Source organism: Gastrolobium bilobum, unplaced genomic scaffold (genome assembly GCF_033153095.1).
Source record: "Gastrolobium bilobum isolate Gb01-03AN ecotype WA unplaced genomic scaffold, APGP_CSIRO_Gbil_v1 utg2170, whole genome shotgun sequence".
NCBI classification, from domain to species: Eukaryota; Viridiplantae; Streptophyta; class Magnoliopsida; order Fabales; family Fabaceae; genus Gastrolobium; species Gastrolobium bilobum.
In genome coordinates this window covers 315,338-327,186 of record NW_026897622.1, presented here as the reverse complement: position 1 = coordinate 327,186, position 11,849 = coordinate 315,338, and positions in this window count along the sequence as shown.

Genomic DNA, 11,849 nt, shown 5'->3' with positions numbered 1-11,849 from the left:
TTATAAAATAAATTATAAATTTTAAACAGAATATAAAACCAATTTTGAAGTTGAAACCGTTTTGAACTATAAGCTGTTTACGGTTTTAAATAAAAACGGGTTTTTGGAACCGATTAAAAAAAATAAAACCGGTTATAAAAAGTAATAAATAGATATGATTTGAAAACCAAACCATTAAAATCGGTTTAGCTCGATTTTCATTAAAAACCAAACCAAATTGCTCGATACACATCTCTACTAGTCACACATACTCATCACTTAGTTGGACAAATCGAAGTTGGGGAAAGTTATCACTTCCTGTTAAGTAGCTAACTGATCGAGAATTTATAGGATATAATAACTCAAACAAATAGTTATACTCTCCTCACTACTCCCATTTGGTAAATTTTGTGTGAGACATTCTAAAGAATGAAGTCAAAGTATTTTGCTGCGTTTATTACTTTTGCTTTGTTGTTTGAGTCGGTTTTGTCGAATAGCATAGGCGATCATGCAAATTCACCGATTAGCATTCCACCATCGTTACTATCAATGCTCACGCCTTCATTTGCACCAACCACGGATTGTGACACAATCATAGATGAGATGGTGCATTGTATGGGATCATTGGAATATGATCATCCAGGACCGGATAGCCCATGTTGTTCTGCGTCTCAATATATGTCGAAATATCACGAGGAGTGTATTTGCTCAGTCCATATGTTTTTTCGAAATGAATTCTTTAGTGACTTGTTACGTAATAATTGTGGGGTAACCACTTGGCCTGTTAGAAAATGTGCTGGTAAATTACTTGATCACTATATTTTATACTTATATATGATTATTCAAGGTGAAGATCAATTATCTTGAATTATTACTATTTATTTGATGCCTTAACCGTTGCTACAAATAAAAAAAAATGAACTTGGAGTCAAAGATATAAAATTATCAATTGTTTTGCTTTTTTGTTGTTGTTGTAATTAGGGGGGTAAATGAGTTAGGTCGGCCTACAGGGTAGGCCAGACTTAGTTTGTTATAGGTTTTTTTTTTTGTACATATCGGGCCTATAAATCTACATGCCGAGATTATTTATTGTGAACTGGGACCACCATTTTTTACGTGGTCCCTTAGTGTAAATAGAAGGGTAAAATTAAAAAAAAGAGAAAATAACAGGATAAAAAGAGAAAGAAAATATCAGTGTTGTGAGAGGGAGCACCAAAAGATTCAGTGGTGCTGGACCATATAAAATATTTCTCCACAGGCTGCCTATATCATATTTTTTTTTAATTATTATTTTATTAAATTTAAATAATAAAGTAATATTATTTTAGTTATTCTTTTAATTACTGAATATTTAATAGCATTAAACAGCCTAACAAGTCTAGACCAAGACTTTTATTTTTTAAATATAAGTCAGACTAAACTTGTAATTACATAAACTAACAAGCTAGGCGAGACCAAATGTTTTTTACATAGACTTGATCTATTTAAATCAAAGCTTAGCCTAGCCTAACCTATTTAGTTCTCTTTATAACTCATTAATTAGTACCTGACTACAGTCAAAGTCAAATAATTTGTGTTACATTACGAACTTTTTTATTTACTGTAACAATGCAGATGCACCTGATCCATTCTCACTCATAAGTCAAGAAGTAAGTCAAGAAGAAAGTGATCCCTACTCACCATATGTTCTTATTTTTTGGTTCTTGTTACCTGCACCATCTTCAGGACATAAAGCAATTGGTTCCATATCCGTTTCTTTTGTTATTGTTATTATTTCTATTATGATAGTTCTCCTCAAACCAGTTATTGCGGCTTGAGCTTGAGTTTGTGTTTAACTTTAGGGCTAGTGCCGATGTTAATAGGGATGTTCTGTTTGAGTTTAGGTCAAATTGTTAACTTCGATTATTCTTCCTGCAACTTGTTTTATTTTTAATCAAATCATTTCCAGAAATTTCGGTCTGTTCTGGTGCTTATTATGACGGTTTATTTAGACCAATTCTAATGGCTTGTTGATATTCATATTTTGATTAAACAGATTTTAAGCTTCAAAATATGTATGCGGCGTGTTTTTCTAAACCTATCAATTATAAATTGGAAGACATGGCCTTTCAAGGTTGGGCTGGTGAAATGTTATTAGTTAAGGTCTGAGAATAAGGGCCGTTCAGTACTATTGACTATTTAAGTTGGATTTGGATTATGATAAGTGGACCCAATTTGGGCTTTGCTTGTTGTTTCTCGTTCAAATAGATAATGGAATATATCACAGGTTACTCTGCCAGGGTTGTGACTTTTGTAAATGGATTGGTTAATGACAACACAAACTATAACGAAAATTTATCATCTGCCCCATAATTTTAAGGGAAATTATTTTTTATGTAATAGTAGATAATTTTCCCATATTGTGAGATATTAAAATTTGTGCAATTCTTTTAATTTTTTTAAATAAATGGTGGACCTCGTCACTTGTTGTGTCTATGATATGAGAGATGTTATCTTCTACCATGTGAGAAAAGAGAAGCCCAATTTTTATAGCAGAGTAAATGCAATTAAGTCATTTTTCCCCTTTTGGTTGAAATTACATGTTAAGTTGAAAGCCTCAAAGGCTTTGTTAACCAGCGGTAATATTTAGAGGATTTATAGAATCTGACGAAAATAATAATAAAAAATAAGATGATTTATATATGTGAAAAGTGTGTGTCATTCTAAAGGATGTAAAGTTGTGTCATTTTGAGAGAGAGAAAAAGATAGATAAAGGAGGAGAGAGTTGACAAAAAAAAAAAATAAAGGTGTAAATTATGTCATTTAAAAATATAAATATTTTTCCCTTTATATATATATACTAGAGTAGTACCCGTGCGATGCACGGAGGAAAAAGATCAAAAAATTTGTCGGCGTCTGTCGTCGCTTAATTGCTAAAAGAAAGAATCGTGTTAATATTTTGTGCTATTTAGGAAGGTGAAAAAGCTATAGAATTTTGTAAGTATCTACCACAAACAAAACTCTGCAATTAAAAAACACCAATTATTAATAGGCTTAACAATTTACCATGCCGAAAGTTGTGGTATTATTAATAGGCTTAACAATCACCTATGCAAAAAGCAGTGATATATTAATATAGCTGTTTGACTTCCAATTTTAAACTTTTTCCCCCACCTATGAAGTTTAAATTTAAAATTTAGATTGTTTTTTATCAACTATAAATATATTTTTATAATTTATAATACATTTTTTGTTTAATCTATAATTTTATATTAAATTCGAATTTATTATATATATCTTTTTCCCACGACAGAAATATTAAATGTTGAACTCTTTTCCCACCTATCAAGTTCAAAATTCAAATTGAAAAGTTTAAATTTTAAATAGTACATATTTTCTCACCCAATAGTAAGTATTATTAATAGACATAATAATTTTTCATATAAAAAGTAGTGAAAATATCCATAAAAGGTTGTGTACTTTCTCCAAATAATAGCTTTTAGTTATTCATCCATGACATATTTTTTCCGTGTTAATTATACTCTTTCAATAAAAAATTAAAAGTTTAATTTCTTTCTCACATACTAAATTAAAAAATTTATTTTTATAGTGATTAAATTTTTATAATCTATTTTTTACAGAATGATAGAGGTCATTTTAATTTTATTTAAATTTAAAATTTAAATTCTTTTGTATTAATTATACATTTTTATATGACTTTTTCTCTTTTAATTTATGATTTTTATACGTTTTTTAAAATTGGTTATACATGTATATTTAAAATGTTCATCTTAAATAATTTTGTTATTTTGCAATATTTTTTTAAATTTTTTGTTTTTTTTATGCAGCATTGATAGGGCTAACAATTATCCATGCAAAAAATAGTGGAATATACAACAAAAGAAAAGTAAAGGTCTTTTTTACTCATAATATACAACAAAAGAAAAGTGGTGGGACATTAAGTGAGCTCTGTGCCACCAAAATTATTGTCCAAATGCCTTCCCACCAATACAAAGTTTAAAATTCAAAATTCAAATTCAAAATTTAAATTTAAATGAAATTCGAAATTGAAAATAAATATTTCAGAAAACAATGAGTTATTATTAATTTGAAAATTCTAATGTAGAAAGCAGTGGGATATTAAATGAATTGTCTGCCACAAAAAATTGTTCACATAATTTTCTATTTTATTTATTTTCAAATTTTGATTTGTTTTATATTTATTTAATTTAAAATATTTGTGTTTTTTTACAAAATATTTTGGTTTTTTTAATGATTATTTTTTAACAAAATAGTTTGTTTTTTATGCAGCATTGATATGGTTAACAATTACTAATAAAGAAAGTAATGAGATAATAAATGAGCTGTCTGCCACCAATAATTGTCCAAATATTTTCCCACCACTACAAATTTTAAAATTCAAAATTCAAATTCAAATGAAATTCGAAATTTAAAATAAATATTTCAGAAAGCAATGAGTTATTATTAATATAAAAATTCCAATGTAGAAAACAGTAAGATATTAAATGAGTTGTTATTATTTATTTACAAATTTCGATTTCATTTTATATTTATTTAATTTAAAATATTTGCGTTTTTTTCACAAAATATTTTGTTTTTTAAATGATTATTTTTTAACAAAATAGTTTCTTTATGGAGCATTGATATGGTTAACAATTACCGATATAGAAAGTAATGAGATAATAAATGAGTTGTCTGCCACCAATAATTGTCCAAATATTTTCCTACCACTACAAAGTTTAAAATTCAAAATTCAAAATCAAATGAAATTCAAAATTTAAAACAAATATTTCAGAAAACAATGATTTATTATTAATTTGAAAATTTCAATGTAGAAAGCAGTGGGATATTAAATTAGTTGTTTGCCACGAAAAATTATTCACATAATTTTCTATTGTATTTATTTACAAATTTTGATTTTATTTTATATTTATTTAATTTAAATTATTTGCGTTTTTTTACAAAACATTTTCGTTTATCTAATAATTATTTTTTAACAAAATAAATTTTTTTATGCAGCATTGATATGGTTAACAATTATCCATGTTGAAAGTAGTGAGATAATAAATGAGCTCTCTGCCACTAATAATTGTTTAAATATTTTCCCACCACTACAAAGTTTAAAATTCAAAATGAAAATTTAATTTAAACGAAATTCGAAATTTATAATAAATATTTCAGAAAGCAAGTTTTTATTATTAATTTGGAAATTCCAATCTAGAAAGGAGTGGGATATTAAATGAGTTGTGTGCCACGATAAATTATTCACATAATTGTCCATTTTATTTATTTACAAATTTTTATTTTATTTTATATTTATTTAATTTAAAATATTTGCATTTTTTTACAAAATATTTTTTTTAATGATTATTTTTTAACAAAATAGTTTTTTTTTATGCAGCATTGATATGGTTAACAATTACCCATGTAAAAAGTAATGGGATAATAAATGAGGTGTCTGCCGCCCACCAATAATTGTCCAAATATTTTCCCACTTCTACAAAGTTTAAAATTCAAAATTCGTTTATAAAAAGAAAATTTAAATTCAAAATTCAAATTTAAATGAAATTCAAAATTTAAAATAAATATTTCAGAAAGCAATGATTTATTATTAATTTGGAAATTCCAATGTTGAAACAGTGAGATATTAAATGAGTTGTCTGTCATGAAAAATTGTTCACATAATTGTCCATTTTATTTATTTACAAATTTTGATTTTATTTTATATTTATTTAATTTAAAATATTTGCATTTTTTTTCAAAATATTTTCGTTTTTTACTGATTACTTTCTAACAAAATAGTTTTTTTTTATGCAGCATTGATATGGTTAACAAATACCATGTAGAAAGTAATGGGATAATAAATGAGTTGTCTGCCACCAACAATTGTCCAAATATTTTTCCACCACTATAAAGTTTAAAATTCAAGATTCAAAGTATTATTGAGATTAAATATGATGTATTAATATAATGCTTATATATAATTATTTATTCTTATAATTAAGATAAGAATATTGGCACACTATAGGTTACATAAAATAAAATTAATAGGCTTAATAATTTTCCATGCAGAAAACAATGTGATTTTATATTTGTAATGAATGATGAACTGATTTCTCACTCATCAAAATAAAAATTCAAATGTGAAAAGTTTTGTAATTTTGTAATGATTGCTGAACTCTTTTCCCACCTATGAAGTTAAAAATTCAAATTTGAAAAGTTACTCAAAGTGAAAAATTAAAAAACCATTCATTAGCTTATTTGCGTAAGTATATTTTAGTACTCACAAAGTTAACTTATATATATATATGGGGATGGTTATACTTACCACCAAGTAAGTTTACTACCCTTACAACCAATCTCATCACCGTTAGATTAGAATTAGATCTAACGGTTCATAATTATCCCATAAAATCCTAATTTTTACTCTCTTGGTCTATCTCTAATTTTGGAAATCACCTCTCTGATCCTCTGTTCATCGTTACAAAGATTGTACATGGATGAATTAATTTTTTTATCCTTTTCACCATCGTAAAGCATTAAATCTCTTTTTACCATCATTAGAAAGATTGTTTCATCCTCACTTCATCGATTTCATGCCCCGCGTACAGCACCAACCTTTTTTATCCTCCCAAAACCCAACTATTACTCATTTGATATAAAGTAATTATTTTTTAATAAAGAATGAATTGTTAAAGTAATGGAAGAATTGTTTATAAAAAAAAAGTAATGGAAGAAATAGAAATCAGCTATGATGGAAGAATTGTTTATCAAAATAATGTACATGTAGATGAAAGCTTTAAAAAGAATAGCGATCAACGACAATGGAAAAAGACGATGAAGAAAAACGTGATGTCTTTAAATGCATATGTCAGCTTTTATTATATGACTATTGCTATTCCATAACAATTATAATAAACAATTGCCACGTCTTTATTGAAAACAGTATAATAACCAATGGTCCTAGGAATACTAAACTGAAGCCACTTGTATATAAAAACCAATTTTATTTTTCTTCATCTTTTAAATTCGTGCATTGGTATACAAAAATGTGTTATATTCTAGGAATTATGCACAATAAAAGATGAAAGATATATTGTAAGAATAGAATACTGCAAAATATTAAACTTTCATTGGTAATTACTCAACAAACGAAGATAAAATGAAGGTTTTAGAAAATGGAATGGGAATATGAAAATCGAACTGTACCCTTTTTTTTTTTTGGTAAACCAAAATGCACCCTTTGAAATTAAGGATGTTTTGGTTCAAGAGCAGATATAATGTTTGAGAAGCGAAAATGTTTAAGGAAATATTGTATTTGTTTAGAGTGACCGTTGAGATTCAATTCAATCCAAAAGACTCTATTTGAATTTTAAAAATATGAAATAATGTTATTGTTTATAGAGTGAGCATTTAAATTCTATTCAATCCAAAAAATATATATTTTTATTTTTAAAAAAATCCATTTAATTTGATTGTTTAGACCTCTATTTTTAAATTTGAAATCCCCTTGTATTAGATAAATTAGTTGGTTGAACTTGCAATAATTAATATGTTAATGATTTATTTTCTTTGATAAACACATTAATAATTAATTAATAGTTTTTTTATAATAAAAGTCAACGCAATAATCAATAGAATAATACATTAAGCTGGTACAATATTTTAATGTTTATAGGAATCTTAATTTACCATTAAAGATTAAGACTCTTCATATTTTCCATAACTCTTAAGTCCTAAATATTTATGGAACACTATGATGTTCAATTATGACGTTTCAAGTGGTTTGTTTATTAGCCTTGTCCATTCCAATGCACAAAGCAATAAATTGTTTTGATGATTCACATTTTCCTAAATCCCTATTAATGCCAAAAGACCTGTATAATTACTTGATGGTCTTAGGAATACTAAAAGACAATTGGGAACACATGCACCGCGTTTCATTTTTCGACAATTACAAAAATAATGATGCACCAATTCCATTCACTGCTATAAGCAATCCGTTCGTTAGTGTGACTTTTAAATTCCCAAAGCTATGAAAAAAGAAGAAGGAAGAAACAACAAAATAAACTTTATTGACAATTGCTAAAAAAAAAACCAACAAATAAATAAACGAAAAAAAAGACAATTTATTCCAATAACTTTTCACATACTAACATCATCAACCGTCAAAATTGTAAATTTTTTTTAAATAATTATATCCAACTTTAAAATTTATTTTGTTTTATATTTCTTGAAATAATCAATTTTTATTGGTTACAGAAAATAAGAACCCTAAACACAACACAATCACGAAACCCTATCTAACAAAATGTTAAATTCATATATAAGATGCAATCGTGAAGTTTATCCATCAGTTACATGTTCCCTTTCAGCAGCAAAACGCATCCATGTACAACACGAAGACCCAAAGCCTCAAGAACTCATATATTTTTTGTAGTGGGGATAAAAGAAGACACAAAACCATCTTCATCAGCGTCATTGCAATTCACCGAAGGTGTTGAGAAAGACAAAGAGATAAGCCACAATTTCGCGTTCATTGCAGATTTGACTATAAACGCACTGGATTCATATTCAAAACGTATGTGTTCTTCAAGATGTTACTCTAAAAGATAACCCTACAAAAACATGTCATAAAAAATTGTATAACACCACGAAAACTCAATAATGCAACACACAAACAATTTCATAAACCCTATTGAATTAATGCAAGCATAAATAAATTGAACCCTTTATAGCAGCTCCCTCGAACAACATGAAAGAGGTTGAATATGTAAATAATCATTCACAGTAGCACGAAACCTTCCGCCCTATAAAACGAAGAAATGAGAATTAGTATAAAAAATGAAAATGATTATGTTTAAACTAAATCTTTGAATATGTTAATAAAGAAACCGTAAATTATACAAATAGAACAACCCATACAAAAATGAACAAAGAAAAAAAAAACATAAGCGAGCCAAAAAAAATATGTGGTTCATATTCAAACGTACGTGTTCTTCAACATTGATTTAGCTCCAAAAGATAACCCTACAAAAATATGTAATAAAAAATACGTCATAAGAACAACGTTTGTTACTAAAGAAACCGAAAATGATATCAATAGAACAACCCCTACACACATCAACGCAGAAAAAAAGCAGGCAACCCAAAAAGAAAAAGAAACAACACTTCCCCATTTATACAAACACTCGATGCGTTAATTTGGTGAAACACCATTTGATGGTATAAATGTCTTTCTTGAACACAACAAAATTAATAAGCCCAACATTTTCCAAGGTAGGAGGTAGTGGGGTTTTGTTGCATTCAAAATCTGAACCATAATAAAAGCTGCACTATTTTCACGAAAATGAATTAATAATAATTTTAATTTAAAATAATTCAAAATATTTCTAAAAGAGGAAAATATTTAAATATAAGTAGTGTGAACACAAACCTCAGATTCAAGGAGAATGCGACACATCATCAAAGTTTCCAATAAACGGTTTTACTTTAGATATATATATATATATATATATATATATATATATATATATATATATATATATATATATATATTATTATATATATATATATAGTCGTTAATACCAGATTAACTGCGGACATAGGCAAGGTTCAAAGACTCAAAATTGACAAGGACACGATAACCATGAAAATATAAACGCCATGTTTCTATATTTTCGAGGGAAAAAATAATAATCAAGCGATATGTTGTAATATTAAAGGTGTTAAAATGGGTTGGCTTGTCCCGATCCATTTTCAACTTGCCAAAAATGAGTTGGTCTATCCCGTCTTTTGAAAGTGAGTTGAAAAATCTAACCCTTCCTATTTTATGGTGAGTTGAAAGGTCAATCAGTTTAAAAAAAATAAAAATAAAGTGTATTTTATGAATTTTATAATATTACTTATTCATTTCATACTCCCTTTCATTTTATAATATTACTTATTCATTTCATACTCCCTTTCATTTTTTTCCAATTTCAAGCCAAAATGTATGTTAATATTCAGTAAGACATTCTTTAAGAACTCATTTTTGCCTCCATATATGGATAACCTTTGTGATAAGTAATTTTTTTTTTTATAAGAGAGTACTAAGATAAAAAAATTGAATATCATAAAATTTTTATGACAAATAAAATACTACATACCAATAAAAAAATTGACCAATCGGGCCAACTAGCGCCTAACTCATTTTGACCCGCAACTCCACAAAGTAAATTGAGACAAATTGATGGACTGACATGTATAACTCAACCCACTCCATCTTGATGAATTGACATATTGACCCATTAGATTCAACCTATATTACCAGACCTCTACTAATCACGACTCCAAGTCCACATGCTTATACACTCCTCCTTATACACTTCTCCTTGAATTACATATATAACAACTCACAAGGAATGAGAGACTATCTTGGTGGATAACAACTAATCTTGAGGGGGAGAGAGTGGCACGTAATCATTATATGAAAGTTTATGACATTTGTTACCACATGTCAAATCAATAATTATAATTAATAAAGTCAATTATTGATTTATTACTTTTTTTAAAAAAAAATTCTTCTATAGCTAGAAAAACAAAAAGCTCTCATAAATTACTAACATGTATTTTTCAAGTTCAAGTTATAAAATAGATAAAATAAAGGTTAAATTAAAACTACAATTATTACATGCACAACGCTTATTTTTAATATTCAATTTGATCCCTACAGAAAAAAGTTTCTCAAACAAGTCTTCACCATTAATAGTTGTTACAACTCCATGAATTACTCGTCCTATGTGGGTAATCAATCATGTTGTGGCTCTGACTTGTATTTGATTAATTGTGTTAAATTGATTCCCCCCCCCCCCCACACACACACATATATGTCACTTAATTTTCAATTTGGTTCATATACAAAATAAAGTTTTTAAATTGGTTTGTATACATGAAATCGTTTTCAAGTCACTCTATATCATCTAAAGTTAATTTTCAAGTCACTCTATTAGAAAAGGCCCAAATTACATGCAACGGAAGGATTGAGATCCTCAAAATATAAAGAACTACATAAGGAGTTGCTCATATAAGTGCTAAACCTCCACATAAGGCTATAGAATACTTTGAGAATCCCTCAACATCTAGTATGACTGTTTCCCTAGATATATATAACAACATAAAGTTGAATTACAATGGACAGTTTTTGTATGAAAAGCTGAGGGAGATTTCTTGGGAACTTGGACACCATCAAAGGCATATAGCCCATTTTTAAGAGTTCCTTGGAGAAGGATCTCCTTGGTATCCTGAGATTTGACAAAACAAAGGTTAGCATGGAATTCAAAGAATACATTGTGTTCTTTAGCAAATTGAGATACACTTAACAGATTCTTTGACAGATTTGGTACATGTAATAAATTGGATAGAGTAAAGGATAGAGAATTGAAAGGAGAGTGAAGGATGGAGTGACCTATTTGCTGTATTTTCAAACCAGAACCATTACCTATCTGCACGGATTCTTGACCCTTGTAATCTGATTTTGCAAGTAGATTGGACGGATCTGGTGTGAAATGATTAGTTGCTCCAGAATCCGGGTACCAAATAGGATCAAAGGATGAAAAATAATCTGATGCTTCATCATTCTTGAACTGCTGAGACGAGGAACTAATGGCTACATTTGCATGATGCTTCTGATTTTGATTATTGTGATTCTGTTGACTATTTCCAAATGGATTTGGATAATCTTCAGAGAAACGATGGTGACACTCCCATCCCATATGGCCAAATTTTCCACATACTTGACATTGGGACCTGCCATTGCCATTGTATGAATTGAACCTGCCTCCTTGATTGAACCTGCCTCCTCTGTTACCATTATAATACCTGCCTGCTCT